General features: G+C 47.9%; 1 long non-coding RNA gene across 3 annotated transcripts in view; it reads right to left on the reverse strand.

Annotated features, from left to right (window-relative positions):
* LOC110741181 overlaps nt 1-24,457 on the reverse strand; it is a 44,764-nt gene that overhangs the window by 15,274 nt on the left and 5,033 nt on the right. For 2 of the 3 annotated variants that reach the window (XR_002516963.2, XR_002516961.2), the window contains exon 1: nt 3,565-3,926. The exons of the other annotated variant lie outside the window; for it this stretch is intronic. This is a non-coding gene — a long non-coding RNA (uncharacterized LOC110741181). Of the gene's footprint in view, nt 1-3,564; nt 3,927-24,457 lie in introns of those variants that run through there. 3 annotated transcript variants of the gene reach the window in all.

Consider the following 24,457-nt stretch of genomic DNA (forward strand, 5'->3'; position numbering starts at 1 on the left):
TATATAACCAAAGGTCTCATCTTTTCTTCAAGAACTCATAGCCCACTCAGAGAAATAGGCAAAAGTAAGTAAATGTCAGATAAGAGGACCAACTGTGTGGTATTAATATTATGTGATTTGAGTTTAAAGGAAGGAAAGAGCACAGTGGCCCGGGCAACCTAGGAGGGCTGCCTGGAGGAGGAGGCACTCAGACCAGGTCTTCAAGGGTGGAAAGGATTTGGAGAGCTGTGGGGAACACTGGAGAGCTTCTCAAATGAAGGTGGTGGCTTGAGCAGAGGCTGTGTGGTGGGGCTGTTGGAAAGTGATTTCAGGAAACACGGAATGCCTGATGAGGGCAGGCACCCTGGGAACCAGGGGCATGGCCAGGATGCCAGGCCTTCCCTTACCATCCCTCCCTGGTCCTGGCAGCTGGCCTACATTGGCATCATCACCATTGGAACACCGCCTCAGGAATTCAAGGTCATTCTGGACACAGGCTCCACTGACTTGTGGGTGCCCTCCATCTACTGTGCCAGCCAAGCCTGCAGTGAGTGCTCCCTCCCCCATCTCATATCCTCCCAGCACCTCCTCTTCGGTCCCCAGCAGGCCTGACAGATGCCTACCCCTGTGTCTGCAGCTAACCACAATATCTTCAACTCTCTGCTATCCTCCACGTTCCGGGTCTCAGGCCGGCCCATCAGCATCGCCTATGGCACCAGGCAAATGTTGGGATTTCTTGGCTATGACAATGTTAAGGTAACATGGAAACCAGAGGCAGAGGCAGGGCTGCCCTTAGGCGTGACCGTCACTTACAGGACCAGATGCAGAAGCAGCTGGGAGTGTCATCTTTCCTAAAGTCCATCAGCAGCTGGACGCCTGCCCTGTGGGGCTGTGACCTGGGGAGATGATGCCCCCGCTGGCATGCACTCTCCTCCAGAACAGCTTCCCCAGAGAGTGGGACCATCCTGCTGGAGGTGCTTGGGTGAGGGAGGCACAAATCTGCAGCCCCTTTTCCCACAATGAGTACGAGGCTGATTTTGCTGGGCACAGGGACAGAGGTGGGTGGGTAAAAACCACCCAATTTTGTGCTCTCACACTGTGGCAGGTGCCATGCTGGACGCTTCCATTGGAATAACTTGCTTAATCCTCACAACCACCTGGCATGGCAGACTCTACTATTATCTCCGTTTTACATATGAGGGAACAGAGAGAGTGAGTGCCTTGCCCAGGGTCACACAGCTGGCAAGCAGCAGAGCTGGGAGGCGAAGCAGGACTCACATGGGTGTGGAGTATTCTCGGAAGAGGGTAGAACTTGTCTGGGACCGAGGGCTGCAGGCACCAGGCAGGGAAAACAGGGGTCACAGTTTCAGGGGAGCCCTGCCTCATAAATGGGTTCTTCCCATTTGTCTTCTAAAAGAAGGCGATCCTGCTCTCTATCCGTTTGTCCTCAAGTGGGAACCATGTGGTCACACTCAGAGTCTATAAAAACTAGGGACTCCTCCCCAGAAGTGCCTGCACACACACACATACACACACATACACACATGCACACACATGCACACACACACCCACCACACACACACACACACACACACACACACACACACATGCACACACACACACACACACACACACATGCACATCAAAAGATGCACACACACACACACACACACACACACACACACATTATTACACATTATTACATGCATACACACATCTAGGGCACTTTAGAGAACCCCGAAGGGCGAGATAGGGGACGGCGATTCCTCCAGGGGGTGAGAAAAGACCACCTTTGGAGTCCGAAATGAATTCTCTGTTTCTGTCATCAGATCATAGTGACACCAAAAAGTGGACAATCCTGCTCTCTACCCATTTGTCCTCAAGTGGGAACCATGTGGTCACATGTGGAGTCTCAACTGTAAAAAGGGAATGTGGCCTCTGTGGCTAAGTTCGGACGATGTGAAGGAGGCGTTGGAGTTAGTTAGAATGATAGCCCACAGGGACCCACATTCGCTTAGGTGCCGCCCACGGCACAGTGGCCCTAGGCTTCCCCATAGAGTTAGTGCTATTTCCTCAGCCACCTGCACCTCAGCCCAGCCCCAGCCCCAGCCCCACTTCCCAAATCTTTCCACGGAAACACCCTCCTCTCCCACAGATCAGGGACCTTGTGGACATAGGCCAGGGGTTCGGCCTGAGTGTCAAGGAGCCTGACAAGTTCATGAAATACACGGTCTTCGATGGCATCCTGGGACTGAGCTACCCCAGCCTTGGCATTGAAGAGCCACCCCTGTCTTTGATAACCTGTGGAACCAAGGCCTCCTTTCTCAGAACCTCTTTGCCTTCTACTTGAGCAGGTAAGTGTGGGCTAGATAAGCCCTTTCTCCAACTTGGCTGTAAGAAGCTTTCACTTGCATGAAAAATTACAGACTCTCTGATCCAGAAGTTTCCTTAGAGATAGTCTGGTCCAAGGAGTCAGCAAACTATATCCTGGGGGCCAAACCTGGCCCGTCACTTGTTTTTGTAAATAAAGTTTTATTGGAACAGAAGAATGTTCATTCATTTATGATTGTCTGTGGCTGCTTTTGAGCACCAATGGCAGCACTGAGCAGTGTGATAGAGATTGTGCAGCCCATGAAACCTAAAATAGGGACAAACTGGCCCTTTACAGAAAGTGTGCTGACCCCTGTAGTCCAGTCCTTTCATTCAACAGATGAGGAAACAGATTCAGAAAGGGGCTCTGCACAAGACTGCCCAGTCAGGTACTGGTAGTGGCAGGACTTGAACTCAGCCTCAGGACTCTCCCCCAGGGCAAGTGGTCCATCTATCAGCAAGCCTCCAGTCGCTGGGCTTGGTAAAGGAAAGCTGGTCTCCTGACTGACTTAGGGTCTGGTGGAAGGTAGGGGAGAAGGAAGAAGCATAGACAACAGGACAGCCCTGTTGACAGATTGCACCCTCCCAACAAAGGCAGTGGTTGACCCCATAGATCCAAGTAGGAAGCAGGACAGTATGATGGTTGAGGCTGTGGGCTCTGGGAGACATGAGTTCAAACCCTGGCTCCACAGCATGACCTTAAGGTGTTTAACCTCTGTGAGCCTCAGGAACACTTGTACTCAATCAAAGGAGATGATTCGTTGAGCACCTACTATGTGCTGGGTACTGCTCTATACACGTGAAGGAGACAGATAAGAAGAAGAGAAGGCAGACGAGAAATAAGTAAATAAATAAAGGAAAAAGATAATTCTGATAGCAATTGGTTCTGTAAAAGCAACAAATCAGGGCAACAGAACAGACAGGGATGAGGATGTGAGATGGGCAACGGGGAAGTCCTCCCTGAGCCGAGACCTTATCATGGGAGAGAGTCAGTCTGGAGTGACTAAGTGCCTGGAGCAAGGACGAGCGAATGCAGAGGAGAAATGAGAGCATGCAGCGTCCGAGGACTAGCAAGGGAGCCTGTGTGGCTGGAACACGGGAGGCGGAGGCAGGGGCAAGGCTACCCTGGGGTTTTGTACTGAGTGGAGTGGAGGCCTCTGGCAGCGGGGTAAGCAGGGAAGAGACATGATCCAATTTGCAGTTTTGAAAGCTCACCTTGGGTGCCCACTGGAGGATGCCCACGGACCAGAGTGGAGGCAGACAGGCCAGGGAAGACGCTACACAGCCTCTTTAGAAGAAAGAGGTGGTAGCTTGGTCCAGGGAAGAGGAAGAACAGTGCGGGGAGTGAGGATGTGTGTGGAGGAAGAGCCAACAGGATGTGCTGACGGATTGGATGTGGAAGGAGAGGGGTCTGCAGAGCTGTTCCTCCCTCGCTGTGATTTTACCGTGAGCCCAGAACCAGCTACACAATTTGCAGGGCCCAGTGCAACATGAAAATGCAGGGCCCCTTCTTCAAAAAATGTTAAGAATTTGAAGGCTGGGCGCATTGGCTCATGTCTGTAATCTCAGCACTTTGGGAGGCCGAGGCAGGCAGATCACAAGGTCAGGAGATGGAGACCATCCTGGCTAACACCGTGAAACCCCGTCTCTACTAAAATACAAAAATTAGCTGGGCGTGGTGGTGGGCACCTGTCATCCCACTACTCGGGAGGCTGAGGCAGAAGAATCGCTTGAACCCGGGAGGCGGAGCTTGCAGTGAGCCGAGATTGCGCCACTGCACTCCAGCCTGGGCGGCAGAGAGACTCCATCTAAAAACAAAAAGTAAGAAGAATAGCTCCAGTTAATTTTTTGAGGGCTTTACATATGTTTTCTCATTGCAAGGCAGGTAATGTTGTCCCCATTGTGCAGATAAGGGAAGTTTCCTCAGATCTGTCTGGCTCCAGCACTGAGTACCAGGCACATAGTAAGCCCTCTGTAAACACGTCTTGTATAAACGAATGGATGAGTAGTAAATGCCCCCACTATAGCACCTTGTGCTTCTCAGCAGGAGACACATATGGTGTCAGCATGGCTTACTTCCATTATATCAACCATAAGAGGTCAGGGTTTGCCCCCTTAAATGTCTGCCTCTGTCCTCGGGGAGCCAAGGGAAGGTTTCCATGGCACAGGCTGGAGCTGGTGTCTATTAATGATTCAAACTCTTTTTTTTTTTTTTTAAGACTCATCAAGTGCAGGGGTGAGAAGAGGGGAGTTAAATTCTTTTTGAGGCAGGGCTCATGCCTATAATCCCAGCACTGTGGGAGGCCAAGGCAGGCAGATCACTTGAGGCCAGGAGTTCGAGACCAGCCTGGCCAACACAGTGAAGCCCCATCTCTACTTAAAATACAAAAAATCAGCTGGGCATGGTGGTGCACACCTGTAATCCAGCTACTTGGGAGGCTGAGGCATGAGAGTTGCTTGAATCGGGAAGGCAGAGGTTGCAGTAAGCCGAGATCCCACCACTGCCCTCCAGATTGGATAACAGAGTGAGACCCTGTCTCAAAAACAACAACAACAACAACAAAAAAAAAACTCTTTTTTGAGGTTCTATATTTGTAGCCTGTGCCAATAGCATGAGGATGAATTCTGATCTTCAAGGCAAAACCCTGCCCAGGCATGGTGGTGCATGCCTGTAATCCTAGCATGTAGGGAGTTGGAGGTGGGAGGGATCACTTGAGCCCAGGAGATTGAAGCTGCAGTGAGCTATGATCATGCCACTGCACTCCAGCCTGGGCAACACAGCAAGACCCTGTCTGTAAGAAAATGAAAAATAAAATAAATGTAAGTAACAAAGCAAAATTCTGCCCCCTCCACTTTTATCCTTAACCAACTGCAGACCAAACAGATTTATAACCTTTGTTGAGAGAGAATGTGCGGAAAAAGATGGCTCTTATCAAAATTAAAATTTCTGTCTTTAAAACGTTTTCGAATTGTAGGATCTCTGTGTTGTATGGGACTTCAAAAAGATAATGGAGTATATCATTCCCAATTATCAGAGTCCTTAAGCTTGGGAGGCTTTTTATTATTCATGCACGTTGCCTGGGATTAATTTCTAATCTTCTGAAAAGAATCCCAGCCTATTCTTCTCATTATTTTTATGCTGTTTCCTAAGAAGTGAGAAGAAATTAGAGCAAGTGACTATAACGTCTATCAGCAGATTGTGTTGAGTAAACGTCCTTAGTTCTAGGTGGTGTCATTAGCCTGCAGTTTATAATTTGGGGAAAGTGAAAAAAGCATTAAAGCATATTAAGAAATAAAGCACTTTAGGAGGCTGAGGCGGGTGGATCATGAGGTCAGGAGATTGAGACCATCCTGGCTAACGAGGTGAAACCCCGTCTCTACTAAAAATACAAAAAATTAACCGGGCGTGGTGGCGGGCGCCTGTAGTCCTTGGGAGGCTGAGGCAGGAGAATGGTGTGAACCTGGGAGATGGAGCGATGGAGCTTGCAGTGAGCAGAGATCGCACCACTGCATTCCAGCCTGGGTAACAGAGCGAGACTCCATCTCAAAAAAAAAAGGAAAGAAATAAAGCCCTTAAAAAAAAAAAAAAAAAGACAGCTCTTGGACACTTCTTGTGAGTGTAAACTGATATAGTCTTTTTGGAGATGATTTGCCCTTAAAATGTGTATGGCCAGGCCCGGCGTGGTGGCTCACGCCTGTAATCCCAGCACTTTGAGAGGCCAAAGTGGGCGGATCACCTGAGATCGGGAGTTCAAGACCAGACTGACCAACATGGAGAAACCCCATCTCTACTAAAAATACAAAATTAGCCGGGTATGGTGGCACATGCCTGTAATCCCAGCTACATGGGAGGCTGAGGCAGGAGAATCGCTTGAACCCAGGAGGCGGAGGTTGCAGTGAGCCGAGATCGCACCGCTGCATTCTGGCCTGGGCAACAAGAACGAAACTCTGTCTCAAAAAAAAACATGTGTACGGCCTTTGTCCCAGCAATTTTGCTTTCAGGATTTAGGCTAACACAAGGGTCAGAAATCCCCAGAAACATATATGAGCAGGGATATAATTTTCAGAGTCTCTTACACAAGGGAAAATCTGGAGCCTCCCAACATCTCTTAAGCAGAGTGCCCACAGCATAGGTAGACAAATCACGCAGCCATCTTTTTAGTTTTTTATCATTTTTGTTTCTTCTTTTCCTTTTTTTTTTTTTAATTTTTTATTTTTTAGAGTGAGAGGATCTCAATATGTTGCCAAGGCTGGTCTCAAACTCCTCAACTCAAGTTATCCTCCTGACTTGGCCTCTGAAAGTGCTGGGATTACAGGCGTGAGCCACCACACCTGGCCTTTTTCTTTTTTTCTTTTATTTATGTATTTATTTTTTTTTGAGACAAGGTCTCACTCTGTTGCCCAGGCTGAAACGCAGTGGCACGATCACAGCTCACTGCAGCCTCAACTTCCCAGGTTCAAGCAATTCTCCTATCTCACCCTCCCGAGTAGCTGGGCCTACAGGCATGCACCACCAAGTCTGGCTAATTTTTTTTGTATTTTTTTGTGGAGACGATGTCTCACCATGTTGCCCAGGCTGGTCTTGAACTCATAGGCTCAAGCCATCCTTCTGCCTCAGCCTCCCAAAGTGCGGGGATTACAAGTGTGAGTCGCCACACCTGGCCTTTTTTAAAAAATATTTTTATGCCTGTAATCCCAGCACTTTGGGAGGCCGAGATGGGTGGATCACGAGGTCAGGAGATCGAGACCATCCTGGCTAACACGGTGAAACCTCGTCTCTACTAAAAATACAAAAAATTAGCCAGGCGCGGTGGCGGGCACCTGTAGTCCCAGCTACTTGGGAGGCTAAGGTGGGAGAATGGCGTGAACCTGGGAGGCAGAGCTTGCAGTGAGCTGAGATTGTGCCATTGCACTCCAGCCTGGGAGATAGAGTGAGACTCCGTCTCAAATATATATATATACACATATATTTGTTTTAATTTGTTTTTTCCTGCAGCCATCTTAAGTCACGTGACCCCGGTCTTGCTGAGTGCACATCAATGTTAGACTTCCCCCATGTGAACAGTGTGACATTGCCCATGTAAGCAAATGTCTTTGGAGACACACACTAAAGATCTAGGAGCAAAGGATCATGATGTCTGCAAGCAGTCAGGCATTCAGGGCCCAGAGCCTTTCTGCCCGAGTTCAAATCCCAGCACTGAGATGTACAAGTCACACGACCTTGGAAAAGTTTGTTTCTGGGTCTCAGTGCCCTAATCTGTAAATCTGGGATAAGAATAGTCACTTCTAGTCGGGGGTAAGGGCAAGAGTAGGTATGCTAATGCTCGTGGATTTCTTCCTGGGGCATTGGAAATGTTCCGAGATTAAATCACGGTGATGCTTTTACAACTCCGTAAACATGCCAAAGACCACTGAACTACGAATCTATGATATGTGAAACACACCTCAATAAAGCTGTTAATGTTTTTTTTGTTTGTTTTTTTTGAGACGGAGTCTCGCTCTGTCACCCAGGCTGCAGTGCAGTGGCCGGATCTCAACTCACTGCAAAGCTCCGCCTCCCGGGTTCACACCATTCTCCTGCCTCAGCCTCCCGAGTAGCTGGGACTACAGGTGCCCGCCACCTCGCCCGGCTAGTTTTTTGTATTTTTTAGTAGAGACGGGGTTTCACCGTTTTAGTCAGGATGGTCTCGATCTCCGTACCTCGTGATCCGCCCGTCTCGGCCTCCCAAAGTGCTGGGATTACAGGCTTGAGCCACCGTGCCCGGCCAAAGCTGTTAAATTTTATAAACAACAACAAAAAATCACAGGAAAGAACAGTTTCTGCCTTCTAGGGCTACAGTGAGGACTCAATGAATGTATCACATAAAACATTTAGAACATGCCTGTCACCTCGTAGCATGAGCGATTTCTGTTTTAAACAACACCACACAAAGACCAAAAGATTAACAGCAGTTAGCCAAAGGATGTAACACTCATTCTATCCAAAAGGCAACTGTATGGACAATTTTTTTCTCTCATACTTCTCTGAGTTTTTTCCGTGATTACTTTTAAGATCGTGGCAAAGCTAAGTATTATTCTATAAAAGAGAGAGAAAGACCCGCAAGAGAGAGGAGGCTATATCTTTGCTGGGGTTGCCTGGGTTCCTGCTGGAGTGAAATGTTCCCCAGAGAAAAAAGGCCATCAGGAAGCGGACTGTCAGTGGAGGACTGACGCCTACTGGCCAAGGCGGATATTACATGCATGCATGCACTGGCGCACACTCCGCGTGGCGGTCCTAGACCCGCCCATTGGTTCCATCTACTTGAACAGTTACTTGGCAACACGAAACCACTGTAATATAAACTCTCCTACCTTTAGACCTGCGAATTCCACTTTGAGAAATACATCTCACATTAGTAAATATATGTTTATTATTATTAGTTATAAAATATGTATTGGCTACAAAGATTTTCCCAGGGAATCTATTACCAGTGAAAGATGGAAGCCACCCCAGATTCTAACAGCAGGGAAATTATCAATAGGAAGAAATCTGCTCCTGGCTCTTTTTCTTTTATTTATTTATTTTTTTGAGACAGGGTCTTGCTCTGTTGCCCAGGCTGGAGTGCAGTCCACAATCTCGGCTCACTGCAACCTCTGGCTCCTGGGTTCAAGAGATTCTCCTGCCTCAGCCTCCCGAGTAGCTGGGACTACAGGCACGCATCACCATGCTCAGCTAATTTTTGTGGGGTTTTTTTGTTTTGTTTTGTTTTGTTTTGTTTTGTTTTGAGACGGAGTCTCGCACTGTCACCCGGGCTGGAGTACAGTGGTGTGATCTCCATCTCAGCTCACTGCAACCTCCACCTCCCGGGTTTAAGCGATTCTCCTGCCTCAGCCTCCCAAGTAGCTGGGATTACAGGCGCCCACCACCATGCCCAGGTAATTTTTTGTATTTTTAGTAGAGATGGGGTTTCACTATATTGGCCAGATTGGTCTCAAACTCCTGACTTCGTGATCTGCCCGCCTCAGCCTCCCAAAGTGCGGGGATTACAGGCATGAGCCACCATGCCCCGCCTGCTCCTCGCTCTTAAACTGATGAGCATGGACTACATCTGTCCATCCATCTAAAGAAAAGCACAGACCATTTTTATGGATACACAATTTTGATATATTGCAAAAACATGTTGTGTAGAACAGAATACAATGAAAAATTAGCTGCCTGAGTTTTTATTACAAAGGTTATATGAACTATAGAATACAGTTTTACAATAAATATCAATATCTTCTAAATAAATACTATGACTTTTAAATGTTTCCAATGGTTAGATGCTTATATATTTGGCTATTTAAAAATATTTCCTAGGTAGACAATGTTTTACTTTAAGGGCTATTCATTTACTTTTTAAAGTTTTTAAATTTGTTTCTTGTTGAGACGGGGTCTCACTTGTTGCCCAGGCTGCAGTGCAGTTGCACAATCATGGCTTGCTGCAACCACAATCTCCTGGGCTCAAGCCATCCTTCCACCTCAGCCTCCCGAGAACCTGGAACTACAGGCACACACCACCATGCCCCACTAATTTTTAAATTTTTTTGTAGAGATGGCAGTCTTGCTATGTTTCCCAAGGTGGTCTAGAACTCCTGAGCTTAAGCAATCCCCCCACCTTGGCCTCCCAAAGTGCTGGGATTACAGGAGTGAGCCACTGCACCCAGCAAGATCTAATAATAAGAATGTAGCTGGGCGCAGTGGCTCACGCCTGTAATCCCAGCACTTCGGGAGGCCGAGGTGGGTGGATTTCCTGAGGTCAGGAGTTCGAGACCAGCCTGGCCAACATGGCAAAACCCCATCTCTACTAATAATACAAAAATTAGCTGGGTATGGTGGCGGAAGCCTGTAATCCCAGCTACTCCGGAGGCTGAGGCAGGAGAATTGCTTGAACCCGGGAGGTAGAGGTTGAAGTGAGCTGAGATCGCACCATTGCACTCCAGCCTGGGCGACAAGAGTGAAACTCAGTATCAAAAAAATGTTACAACGTATGTAGATACATAATGGATAAACAATGGAAAAGATAAAATGCAAACTAAAACCATGAAGTCTCAAAAAAATAAAAAATAAGAATGTAGATACATAATGGATGAACAACGGAAAAGATAACATGCAAACTAAAAATAAAGTTGACTTGCCTATAAAAAGAAAAAAAGAAAGAAAAGAAAAGCACAGCTCAAATCATGAGTAACAAGCACTCTCCCTCCCTCACCTCCTTCCAGTCTCCACTCACACGGCCTCTCCAGGGTGGGGCCCTCTGTTGTCCCTCTATCTAAAATATCAACCCTCCTGACACTCCCCATCTTCTTCCTTACTGTAGTTTCCTTCTGGCTTCACAGAATCACACACTATAATTTGCTTATTTATCTTGTTGGTTATCTGTCTCCTTCCCTGGTGTGTAAACTCATGAGGGCAAAGATTTGGGTCTGTCCTGTTCCTTGATGAATCCTCTGTGCCTAAAATAATAGCTGCTCAATAAATACTTTTGGAATGAACATCCGGTGAACTCAATGTTAAGAAAACCCAACGTCGTAGGTGGACGCTGAGTGCAACTCCGCAAAAGCAGGAAGCGTGAACATTGCCGCCTGCATGAGTGTACTCAGGCTGCCACAACAAATACGGCAGACGCGGTGGCTTAAACAACAGAAATCGCTGGGCATGGTGGCTCATGCCTGTAATCCCAGCATTGGGAGGTTGAAGCAGGAGGACTGCTTGCATCCAGGAGTTCAAGACCAGCCTGGGCAACATAGTGAGACCCCATCTCTACAGAAAATCAAAAATTTGCCAAGCGTGGTGGTGCATGCCTGTAGTCCCAGCTACTCAGGAGACTGAGGTGGGAGGGTTGTTTGAGCCTTCAAGGTTGAGGCTACAGTGAGCCATGATTGCACCACTGCACTCAGCCTGGGTGACAGAGTAAGACTCTGTCTCAAATAAAACAAAACAAAACACCAAAGAAAACCCAGAAATCTATGTTCTCACAATGCTGGGGTCTAGAAGCCCAAGCTCAAGGTGTTGGTAGGGTTGTTCCTTCCGAGGCCTCCTTCCTTGCTAGCACATGGCTGTCTTCTTCCAGTGTCTTCACAAGGTCTTTGTGTATGTTTGTGTCTTAATCTCCTCCTCTTATAAGGACACCACTTATATTGGATTAGGGCCCACCCTGATGACCTCATGTAACCTGGTGTTTTCTGTTTTGTTTGTTTGTTTGTTTGTTTTTTTGAGGTGGAGTCTTGTTCTGTTGTCCAGGCTGGAGTGCAGTGCTGTGATCTCGGCTCACTGCAACCTCCAACTCCAACTCCAACTCAGCCTCCCCAGTAGCTAGGATTGCAGGTGCCCACCACCATGTCCGCCACCACGGCTGGCTAATTTTTGTATTTTTAGTAGAGACAGGGTTTCACCATGTTGGCCAGGCTGGTCTCGAATTCCTGACCTCAGGTGATCCACCCGCCTCGGCCTCCCAAAGTTCTGGGATTACAGGTGTGAGCCACCTCACCCGGCCCTCATGTAACCTTAATCACCGTTTTAAAGACCCTGTCTCCAAATACAGTCACATTCTGAGGTACTGGGGGTCAGGGCTGTTATATGTAAAAATGGTTATTTAGAAACAGAATGCTTGCTCCCCAGTGCTGCAAAGAAATGGTACTTGAACATAAATTTACTTCTCTCAGCAAGGCCATTTTTACTTTCTGCAGAAAGGGTGCTCATCGCAGATGGAACAATGGCGAGAGCACACCTGAACAAAGGAGGGAAGCAATTTTTATCCCTTACGCAGTTTGTCCCTGCTACTGTGTCCTGTCTTCATTGGCTGGAGCCAGACCGCACGATCTAAACTAAAATCCGATTGGCTAACAGCTTAAAACTTTTCTAATAGATAAAAGTAATGGAAAAATAAAGGAAAAGAGGAAGTTGCTTATGCCAAATAGGGAAGAGGAATAGGCTGTGAGCTGGAACATGCCTGTGAGCATGTCTAGCACAAATAGACTGGTTAAGGTACAAGGACGTAGAATGTACCACTTGCCTGTGAGCATGTCTAACAGCTACATAGGACAGGGCCCGGCAAAGAGTTATTAGCATAAAGTACGGAGGCTTGAAGGAAGTTAGTTTTTGAAAGAAACTGTTATTTTTAACACTTATGATTTATTCTTTAACAAGAAGGGAAACTTTGAAGAGGAACTTTTTACTTTCTACAAGGACTTCAATGTATGAATTTTAGTGGGGACATAGTTCAGCCCATAACAAGAAACACAAAAGGTGCTGGAATGTGTTTAAAGAACACTGGACAATTTAAGCATGAAAATAAATGGCAATAGTGGGTTATAACTCACTGACCAAAGCAGAAATCTTTGACACCACACTGATCAAGAAATACAAACAGATAGACAGATAAATAAATAGATAGGATGAAGAAAAGCTCTTCCTTGCCATAGAATGCCAAGTAAAAATGTAAAAGAAATGATAGAATCAGAAAGTCACCCCTAGGCCGGGCGTGGTGGCCACGCCCATAATCCCAACACCTTGGGAGGCCGAGGTGGGCAGATCACTTGATGTCAGGAGTTTGAGACCAGTCTGACCAACATGGAGAAACTCTGGCTCTGCTAAAAATACAAAAATTATGCCAGGTGTGGTGGCTCACACCTATAATGCCAGCACTTTGGGAGGCCGAGGAGGGCAGATCACCTGAGTTCAGGAGTTCAAGACCAGGCTGGCCAACATGGTGAAACCCCATCTCTACTAAAAATACAAAAATTTGCTACTAAAAATGCAAAAATTAGCTGCTTGAACCCGGGAGGCGGAGGTTGCAGTGAGTCGAGATCATGTCATTGCACTCTAGCCTGGGCGACAAGAGTGAAACTCCATCTCAATAAATAAACAAATAAATAAAAATAAAAAAATTAGCTGGGTGTGGTGGCATGCACCTGTAATCCCAGCGACTGGGGTTGCTGAGGCATGAGAATTGCTTGAACTGGGGAGGCGGAGGTTGCAGTGAGCCAAGATTGCGCCACTGCACTCCAGCCTGAGCAACAGAGCGAGACTCACTCTCAAAAAATAGTAATAATAAAGAAAGAATACATCAAACAAACCCTAGTTGAGGGACATTCTGCAAAGCAACTGGCCTCTACTCTTCAAAAGTATCAACGTGATGAATGAAAAAGGCAGAGGGAGGGACTGTTCAAGACCAAAGGACACCCGGGAGACCTGGAACCCAAAAGAATGTGCGATCCTGGATTGAGTTGTGGATCAGAGTATAAAAACCACGAAAAAGAACCATTTTAGGACAACTGGTGAAATCTGAATATGTGCTGTGTATTAGATAATAGTATTGTATCAATGTTAGATTTACTGCACGTGGTCATTTTGACATCGTCCACGTAAGCAAATTTCTTTAGAAACACACACTAAAGATTTAGGAGCAAAGGATCATGATGTCTGCAATTGACTCAAATCATTCAGCCAAAATGATAATAATACACATGTATGCATGTGTATGGAGAAAGAGACAGAGTAAATTCTGTAAAATGTCAATAAGTGAATCTAAAAACAATTATAATAATAATGATGAATCTGATTGAAATATATTTGGGAATTTGTTGGGGGTGGGGGTTGTTTGTTTTGAAGAGGGAGTTTCGCTCAGTCGCCCAGGTTGGAGTGCAGTGGTGCCATCCTGGCTCACTGCCACCTCTGCCTCCCAGGTTCAAGCCATTCTCCCACCTCAGCCTCCCTAGTAGTTGGGATCACAAGCATGAACCACCACGCCCGGCTAATTTTTTCTATTTTTAGTAGAGATGGGTTTTGCCATGTTGGCCAGGCTGGTCTCCAACTCCTGACCTCAGGTGATCTGCCCTCCTCAGCTTCCAAAATATATGGGAATTTGTTGCACTATTCTGGCACTTTTTCTGTAGATTTAAGAGATTTTCTTTTGTTGTTGTTGAGACATGGTTTCACTCGGGTCGCCCAGGCTGGAGTGCAGTGACACAGTTATGGCTCAAGGCAACCTCGACCTCCTGGGCTTAGGTGATTCTACACCTCAGCCTTCTGAGTAGCTAGGACTACAGGCGTGCGCCACCATGCCCGGCTAATTTTTTCTATTTTTAGTAGAAACAGAGTTTCACCATGTTGCCCAGGCTGGTCTCAAACTCCTGGACCCAAGCAATCCACCCACCTTGGCCTCCCAAAGTGCTGTGATTACAGGAGTGAGCCACCGCGCCCGGCTCTCCTTGCCATTTTCACATACCTCTGTGCTCTGTGCCAGACTGGGGTGGGTGCCGGAGGGAAAGGATAAGACCCTGCCCCTGCCCTCGTGCACAGGGTGGACTGCAGGTAGTCACACACCATCTGCTGGGTGCTGAGGGGCAAGGCGGCCGCAGGACATGGAAGGAAGGTACAGGGGAGCAGGGTCTGAAGGGGAGCATTACCAGGGGCCCTCCTCCTCCTCCTCTCTCCTGCCTTCCACCAGGATCTCCCCTTGCTCTGAGGCTGAGAGACTGGCCCACAGGCTCCAGGGCCCTCCACCTTCAGCCCCAGCTCGGGTCCTGGCAGTGCTGGTCCCTCCCTGTGCTCCTTTTGATTTTCCACTGCTGTTGACTCCCAGTGCCTCAATATCGCTTTGGGGGTCCTTTACCCTTGCCCACCCCTTCACTAAATCTCTTCAAACCTCTAGGTGGGCCACCTGCTTCCGCAAGGACCCTGACACTCTAGGTAATGACAGAGAAACGCATTCAAAGGGAACAGCCTGTGCCAAGGCTCAGAGCCAGGGAAGGACGTGGCCCAGCGGGAGAATTCAGATGGCCCAGGGCAGAAGGGCAGGAAGGCAAGCTGTTCCAGCCCAGGTCACAGCTCTCAGCATTGAAACTGAGAACTCTGACACCTCCCACCTGAGCCCCACATCTACCACCCCTAGAGGACGCATTGGCCAGGGCCTGCCTACAGCCTTACCGGAGCCCGTCCTGGAGCATGGACTGGGACAGAGGAGCAGGCTCAGGGCTCCACCATGGATGACCCAGGCACACCCCTTGCTGAGGTCGAAAACAGGAGGCTTGGGCTCCTCCTCCACAGTGGTGTGATTTTGGAGCCTCCAGCCCAGCCCAGAAGCTCCTCTACTTTTTCTTTTCTTTCTTTCTTTTTGTGTGTGTGTGTGTGTGTGTGTGTGAGACAAAGTCTCATTCTGTCGCCCAGGCTGGAGTGCGGTGGCGCAATCTCGGCTCACCGCAACCTCTGCCTCCCGAGTTCAAGAGGTTCTCTTGCCTCAGCCTCCTGAGTAGCTGGGATTGTAGGCACGCGCCACCACGCCCAGATAATTTTTATAGTTTTAGTAGAGACGGGGTTTCACCATGTTGGTCAGGCTGGTCTTGAACTCCTGACCTCATGATCCGGCCACCTTGGCCTCCCAAAGTGCTGGGATTACAGATGTGAGCCACCATGCCCAGCGCTCCTCTACCTTTGCTAGCAATGAAAACTTCATACCTGACAGTCAACCTGGATGCTTAATGCTCAACCATTCCCTTAACATCTACACTGCCCCAGGTCCAGATCCTCGTAAAAATGAGATGTTCCCCTAGGAAGGAGGAACACACTCCTGGGTTGATTTCAGCCTCCAGATACCAAGACAGTTTAAATGCCTCCTCCTCCACGATGGCTTCCCATATGTCCCCTGGAAGTGAGCTCCTTTTCCTGAATGACCCATAGCACTCTGTCCCTTTCATACCCTTCTTAGTGTCTGCCCTAGTTAATACTTTCTGTTTTCTGCTTTTTATTACAGTGACTGAGGTGTGGGTCTTACTACTCCCACTCAGATGTAAACCCACTGAAGGCAAAACTCATTGCTGATTCATCCCTATCAAGCCTACTTCCTGGCATGTGGAACGATTGAATGAGTGAATGAGAAGACGAACAAGGCAAAGGGCTCATGAGCCTGGCCAGTATGGCATGTGGAATGAATGAATGAGTGAGTGAATGAGAAGATGAACAAGGCAAAGGGTCTGCGAGCCTGGCCAGTATGGTACGGGAATGAATGAATGAGTGAGTGAATGAGAAGATGAACAAGGCAAAGGGCTCATGAGCCTGGCCAGTATGGCATGTGGAACGAATGAATGAGTGAATGAATGAGAAGATGAACAAGGCAAAGGGCTCATGAGCCTGGCCAGTATGGCATGTGGAACGAATGAATGAATGAGTGAATGAGAAGATGAACAAGGCAAAGGGCTCATGAGCCTGGCCAGTATGGCATGTGGAATGAAAACGCACGAGTGAATGTAACGAGTAGCATTAACAAGGCAAAGGGCCTTCGCGAGCCTGGCCAGTTAGGGCTGGGCGAAGACGCGTGGTGAGCCTTCTGTTTGAATCTGCTGGCTCACCACCGCAGGCTAAGGCACGGGCGACCCTCGAAGCGCCGCAAGGCAGGGGTCCTTTGGAGGGGAAGGCAGCTGGGCTCCCTGGCTCTCCCATCTGGAGCAGGAGGCCCAGGACAGGCGCTTTAAATACCCTCCAGCCACACCCCCAGTCTACTGCCCCTGGGACCAATGGTGACAGAGTCACAGGTCAGAAACCAGGATTCAGGTCACCCCTTAGAAGGAACAGGATGTAGATGGGATCACATTGAATCAGAAAAGGCTGAGGAGGCCAGGTCCAGAGCTGTGCACACTTGGGAGTAACGTGGTGTTTGAGATACCGAGGACAAAAGAGCTGCGGCCGTCGGGGGCAGGACGCACTATCAGAGGACCTTAACCTCTGCCCCCAAGAGGGGTTCACACCCCAGGCCACCGGCTTCAGTGGGTTTACAGTGGGGCTCTGGGCAGGTGCAGCTCAGGGCAGGTGCCCTGAGGGAGAGCAGGGCTGTGAGGGGCTGAGGAGGCTGGCCCAGAATCTCCCTGTGCCCGCCTGGAGACTGCAGTCCAACTTCCTGGTCGTGCCCCAGTTCCCAGGAATTTTCCAGCTCCTGCTTAATAGCTCCATCCTCTCTCCATCTGCCCCCAGCCCGCTCTCAATTTCCAAACATTTTCTTTTCTGCTTCCAGTTAACCCTTGCTCTGCCCAGTACCAAATTTCTGTCACTGCCTCCTCCAAGACCTTCTCTTGTATTTTGCCCAAAGCAGGTGTCAGAACCCTTTCTGAGGGCCAAGCAGCTTGGTGTTAGAAGGCTGTGGTTGAGACTCCCGGCTCTCCCACTCCCTTCCCAGGGCTTGGGCACATTGCCTCCAGTGCCTTCTCTCTGCTTCCTGATTCTCCCTTGAGAGCTTGGACCATAGACCTGAGCACCCTTCCTGCTCAAGGACACACTCCATTCTGGGTATACACCCAACAGAAACACATACTTATGTTCTCTAAAAGATGTGTATTAGAAGCCGGGCACAGTGGCTCACGCCTGTAATCTCAGGACCTTGGGAGGCCAAGGCATGTGAATCACTTGAGCCCAGGAGTTTGAGACCAGCCCGGGCAACATAGGGAGACTCCATATATACAAAAATAAAAAAATTAGCCAGGCATGGTGGTACAAGCCTGTGGCCCCAGCTACTTGAGAGGCTGAGGTGGGAGGATTGCTTGAGCCCGGGAGGTCAAGGCTATGGTGAGCCATAATTGTGCTTCTGCACTCTAGCCTGGGTGATGGAGCAGGAGCAAGACACTGTATCAAAATAAAATAAAATAAAATACTGTGTATTAGAATGTACACATTAGAATGTAGACTGTAATTAGCTATAGTATGTAATATAGTTTCAAATATCTAGAGGGAAGATATTGAATGCTCCCAAAACAAAGGAATGATAAGGCCAGGCGCAGTGGCTCACACTTGTAATCCCAGCACTTTGGGAGGCCGAGGTCGGCAGATCACCTGGGTTCAGGAGTTCGAGACTAGTCTGGCCAACATGGTGAAACCCCATCTCTACTACAAATACAAAAATTAGCCGGGCGTGGTGGCAGGCACCTGTAATCCCAGCTACTAGGGCAGCTGAGTCAGGAGAATCTTCTGAACCCGGGAGGCAGAGGTTGCAGTGAGCCGAGATGGCGCCATTGCACTTCAGCCTGGGTGACAGAGCAAGATTCTGTCTCAAAAAAAACAAAGGAATGATCAATGTTCAAGATGATAAATATGCTAATTACTCTGATCTGATCACTAAACATTATATGTACGGAAACATCCGTATGTACCCAATAATATGTACAATTATTACATTTCAATTAAAAAAAAAAAGAGCCAGGCACAGTAGCTCATGGTGTAACCCCAGCACTTGGGAAAGCCAAGGCGGGAGGACTGCTTGAGGCCAAGAGTTCAAGACCAGCCTGAGCAACATAGCAAGACTTCACTTCTATTGTTTTTAATAAATAAATAAAAGGAAAAGAAAGAAGATGTGTGTTATAAGAGAACGTTCATAGAGCACTGTTCCTAAGAACCTCACACTAGAAGCTACCCAAATGCCTATGAACTGGAAAAGAGATAAGTAGAGGGTATATTGATGCAGTGGAATGATACACAGCAATGAACAGGACTCAGTAACAACTCCACACAACACCATTCATGGATGCCTCTCCTAAACATGATTTTGAGCAAAGAAGCTCAACACAGAAAAAGTGCTTGTTATGTAGTACTTTTGATGTGTATCAAAAGTACAAAAACAGGTGAAATAAATCTTTGCTGTTTGGAAATTAGAGTAGTGATACGCTTGCTTTGGCACTGGGATAGTGACTGGTAACAGCCTGGGGTGGGGTCCGGGGGTACCTGAAATGCTCTTTTGCTGGGTCTAGGTTGTGGTTACATGCGTGTGCTTGGTTTGTGAAAATTCATCAAGCTGTTTCTTATGATATGCACCTTTCTGTGTGCATATTATATTTCAAGAAAGGTTTAAAAATGATAATGTATATTCATTAAAAATGACTTGGAAAATACAGGATCGTGAATTTTCTTTTAAAAGCAGGTTCAGGTTGCAGCGCAGCAGAAGCAAGCTGGTCCCATCAAAGCGGGTTGGTTGCAAAACAATGTGTGCCATATCTTGTGGTCCTATCTTTGTAAGTAAGTCAATATATTCATTTACTACACTAATGGTGGTTAGTTCTGGGTAGTGGGATTATAAGTAATTTTAAAATTTTTATTTACTTATAAATAATCTACAGTGATCATGTATTACTTCTATACTGGAGCCAAAAAAGTTATCATAAATTTAACTTTTAAAAGCTGTATGCATCTCTGGAGAAGCAGGCCAGGTCTAGGACTGGGGAGTGGAGAACACAATGTTCTCTTTCTTGTTGGAAGATTGTGTCCCTGGGGTGAGACGTTGATTGAAAGCTGCTAGGGGACCAGTCGCCCCAATGCCTATCAGAACAGCTTGATAACACTTTTCCTGCTTAAGTGCTCCGTCCCAGGCTTGCCACGATTGAGTTCCTTAGATTTCATTCCATTGCTTGATTTGATTTGTTCATGGAACATTTCTGAACACTGTGATTGAAAGCTGCTAGGGGACCAGTTGCCCCAGTGCCTATCAGAACAGTTCGATAACCCTTATCCTGCTTCAGTGCTCCGTCCCAGGCTTGCCAGGATTGAGTTCCTTAGATTTCATTCCATTGCTTGATTTGTTCAGGGAACATTTCTGAACACCTGTGCCCTTGGCAGGGGCTGCCCTGCATTACAGACACTGCTACCAGTGCCCCTGAAAGCCAGGCATTATCATACTGAGGACCAGGCAGGGCTAATGGCAAAGTAAACGTTGTTGTCTAATCTTTCTGCCGGGCCAGTCTGGTACAATGAGATGATGTGGCTTCCTTGCTGGCAGCCACGGATCAGCCCTGGCTGACAATCAGATCTCATGGGAGCATGTGATGGCAGAATCAGGATTTCCTTTTCCATCCCAAGGGTTCCTCTGGTAACGGGGGCTGAGTGGAATGGCTTCTCCAAGTGCCCCTGGGACAGAGGCTGCAGCCATCATCGAATGTTCATGTCACACACTAACCCATGAACAGAAACCGGGTGGATGTACATGGTCACACAGTCTGGCCAGGGACCAGAGCTTCCTGAGACCCAGGTTCAGGTCCCACCTGTGTCATTACTTAGTTATGTGAACCTGCACTGATCACTTAACCCCTCTGAGCTATGTCAGTTGGGAAATCATATAATAATTCTTTTTTAAAATAATTCAAAGCATTCAGAAAAGCACAAAGAGCCACAGAAATATAAGCACTGCTGTGTTGAGGGAGGTTTGCAGATGACCTGACCAACAATGTCACCTTCCCCCTTTTCAGATCACTCACATTGCCTGAGCAGAAAACCACCTAGCAGAGCACTGAAAAGGTCTCAAAACACAGAAGAGCAAGAGGCAGCCAGGTGGATCTTTCTGGAGATTTCAACGAGGTTTCCAGTCCTGTTTTCTATTGCTGAAGACACTGATGACAACTTAACACACATTTCATGACTTACAACAACTCACATTGACTGACTATCTCACAGTTTCTGTGGCTCAGGAATCCAGGTTCCATTCAACAGAGGCCTCTGTCAGTCAGGGATGTCAGCCTGGTCTGTGGTCTCATCTCAGGCTCAACTGGAGAAGGATCTGCTTCCATGCTCACACGGTTGCTGGCAGGATTCAGTTACTTACAGATTGCTGCACTGAAGGCCTGAGTTCCTTGCTGGCTGTCGGCTGAGGCCACCCTTGGTTCCTTCCCATTGGGCCTCTTTATAGGGCAGCTTTCTTTCTCAGAGCCAGCAAGGGGAAGAGTCTATACAGAGAGTGTGCTAGCAAGACACAAGCTACGAGCCTGTATAATGTCATCACAAAAGCGACATCCCATCTACTTTGCTGTATCCTGTTGGTTAGAAGCAAGTCCTGCCTACACAAAAGGGGAGGGGATTACACAGGGGTGTGAACACCAGCAGCATGAATAATTGAGGGCCATCCTAGAGTCTCTCTGCCATAACCCTGTATTGGTGTCAGCAAGCATACCAGCGTCCCTCAGGATGCTAAAATCTCTAATGTGGAGAAACACTATCATCCTCACCAATCCGAGAGCTTCCCTCAATGTGATCCAAATATCCATCCAGGTGGAAAGAAAGAGCCCCTTCCACACCGGCTTTCCCTTGAATTGACCACAAACGCGCCAAAGGCACGGCCTATTCCTACCACGTTCAGGGATGTACCTCCAGCAGCTAGAGCATCACTGCACGGTACACAGCGAGTGCACAATCAGGCATTTGAATGAATGTGTTAAGGGGCTTGCAGGTTTCTGCCTGGGGCATCTTCCTTCTGCTTCCCAAATATACTTCTCCTCTGCTCAAAATTCCCATGTGGACCCCAGAGAAGCTGTGCCCCCAAAATCAGTGCCCATCCTTGGGCTCCAAGCTCCCTCCCTTCCATTTGGTGGCAGCCTTGAGTGAGGAGATTCCATCTGGTGCCCCCAGAACTTAGGCAGGCACCGTCAGGACCATTAAGTTCTTCGTATGAGTGCTAGGATCAACCCATACTTAAGGTGATGGATACTCCAATTACCCTGACTTGATCATTACTCTTTCTATGCATGTAACAGAATATCACAGGTATTCAAAATATATGTAAAATATTATGTTTCCATAAAGAGAGAGAGGGCCAGGTTCACTGTGGTTCACTGTAATCCCAGCACTTTGAGAGGCTGAGGCAGGAAGATCACTTGAGCCCAGGAGTTCGAAACAAGCCTGGGTTGCATAGTGAAGCCCTGTCTCTACAGAAAATACAAAAGTTAGCTGGGTGTAGTGGCTCATGACTTTAGTTCCAGCTACTCGGAGCCTGAGGCCAGAGGACTGATTAAGCGTGGGAGGCTGAGGCTGCAGTAAGCCGTGATCATGCCACTACACTCCACCCTGAGTGATAGAATAAGACCCTGTCTCAAAAAAAAAAAAAAAAAAGAGAGAGAGAGAGTGCTAGAGAGAGGCTTGAGAGGGAGGAAAGAGAGAGGAAGAGAAGCAGGCACCAGAAGACGTGAACGTGGCAAATAGAAGTGCTAGTCATACTGGAGTGAGATTGACTGCTTAGAAAAAAAAAAAGAAAAAAAAATGGGCCCAGGATTCACATTTGGGGCACAAACATGTCAGCTAACAGAGAAGGCTGAAATGTCAACGTGTTTTTTACTAACCACCACTGTCCCTGAACTTATCCACACTGCCCACTTCTGAATACTCACCTGGAGGCACTGGAGGCAACTTGGAGCTTTTACAGAACCTGTAGCTCTCATGGCTGGACAGTCTCAGGATGCCCCAGGGGATCTGATTTCAGAACAAGACCCTGAGACAGGGCTTCCTATCTACCTGGGGACTACCCCACTCCCCTGTCCTCCTCCCCAGTAATTTATGCATCAGAGTTTTCACTCTACTTTGTCCACTGAATAAATGTTCACAAAGTGGAGGATCCATTGCTTTGGTAAGCATCCTCTTTTTTCCTTTCTTTTTTTGTTTTTTGTTTATTTGTTTGTTTGAGACGGAGTCTAGCTCTGTCGCCAAGGCTGGAGTGCAGTGGCAGGATCTCAGCTTACTGCAACTGTATCCAGAATTGGTTCCTTCCGGGTTCTTGGTGTCGCTGACTTCAAGAATGAAGCCGCGGACCCTCACGGTGAGTGTTACAGTTCTTAAAGATGGTGTGTCCACAGTTTGTTTCTTCAGATGTTCAGATATGTCTGGAGTTTCTTCCTTCTGGTGGGTTCGTGGTCTTGCTGGCTTCAGGAGTGAAGCTGCAGACCTTCTCAGTGAGTGTAACAGCTCTTAAAGGTGGCGTCCAGAGTTGTTCCTTCCTCCTGGTGGATTTGTGATCTCGCTGGCTTCAGGGGTGAAGCTGCAGACCTTCGCAGTGAGAGTTACAGCTCATAAAGGTAGTGCACACCCAAAGAGTTGAGCAGCAGCAAGATTTATTGCGAAGAGAAGAGTGAAAGAACAAAGCTTCCACAGCCTAGAAGGTGACCCAAAGGGGTTGCCACTGCTGGCTCCGGTGGCCTGCTTTCATTCCCTTATTTGGCCCTACCCTGATCCTTTTGATTGGTCCATTTTACAGAGAGCTGACTGGTCCATTTTACAGAGAGCTGATTGGTGCATTTACAATCCTTTAGGTAGACACAAAAGTTCTCCAAGTCTCCACCCCATTAGCTAGACACACAGTGCTGATTGGTGCATTTACAATCCTTTAGCTAGACACAGAGTGCTGATTGGTGCATTTACAATCCTTTAGCTAGACACAGAGTGCTGATTGGTGCATTTACAATCCCTTAGCCAGACACAAAAGTTCTCTAAGTCCTCACTTGACTCAGAAGCTCAGCCGACTTCACCTCTCACAACCTCTACCTCCTGGGTTCAAGCGATTCTCCTGCCTCAGCCTCCTGAGTAACTGGGATTACATGTGCCCACCACCATGCCCAGCTAACTTCTCTACTTTTAGTAGAGATGGGGTTTCACTATGTTGACCAGGCTGGTCTTGAACTCCTGACCTCAGGTGATTCACCTGCCTCAGCCTCCCAAAGTACTGGGATTACAAGCGTGAGCCACGGCACCCAGCTAAGCATCCTCTTTCTAAGTCACTCACCCACGAGTATGAATTCTTTGCCCAGATTGCTGTGCTCCATTGTAGCTGACTTCAGCCTGGTTATAAGCCTGGAGCACCTGGAGAAATCAGATCCAGGTGGGATCTCAAAGGTGGAGAGGGTGGGAAGGGAGCAAAAGAAAGAGAAGGGGTGCAGAAAGGGAGGGACACAGATTCCAAAGAAATACCTGGCCGGTCTCAAGTTTGCCTCCTCCAGGAAGGGAAGGCAGCATTCTGCCGGTGCTCTCTCCCTCCTCCCCCATGTACTGCGCACATCTCCTTCCCAGACTCAGCCCAGTTGCCACCAAAAGTAAGCCAGAAAGGAAAGGAAAGAAATAAGCCTCTGGCTGGACGACAGAGCAAAACTCCGTCACAAAAAAAAAGGAAAAAGAGAGAAAGAGGGAAAAAGAGAAGGGAAGGGAAGGGAAGGGGAGGGGAAGGGAGGGGAGGGGAGAGAGAGAAAGAGAGAAATAGGGAAGGGAAGGGAGGGGAGGGGAGGGAACGGGAGGGGAGAGGAGGGGAAGGGAGGGGAGGGGAAGGGAGGGGAGGGAACGGAAGGGAAAGAAAGGGAAGGGAAGGGA

This window comes from Papio anubis, chromosome 12 (genome assembly GCF_008728515.1).
Source record: "Papio anubis isolate 15944 chromosome 12, Panubis1.0, whole genome shotgun sequence".
Classification (NCBI taxonomy): Eukaryota; Metazoa; Chordata; class Mammalia; order Primates; family Cercopithecidae; genus Papio; species Papio anubis.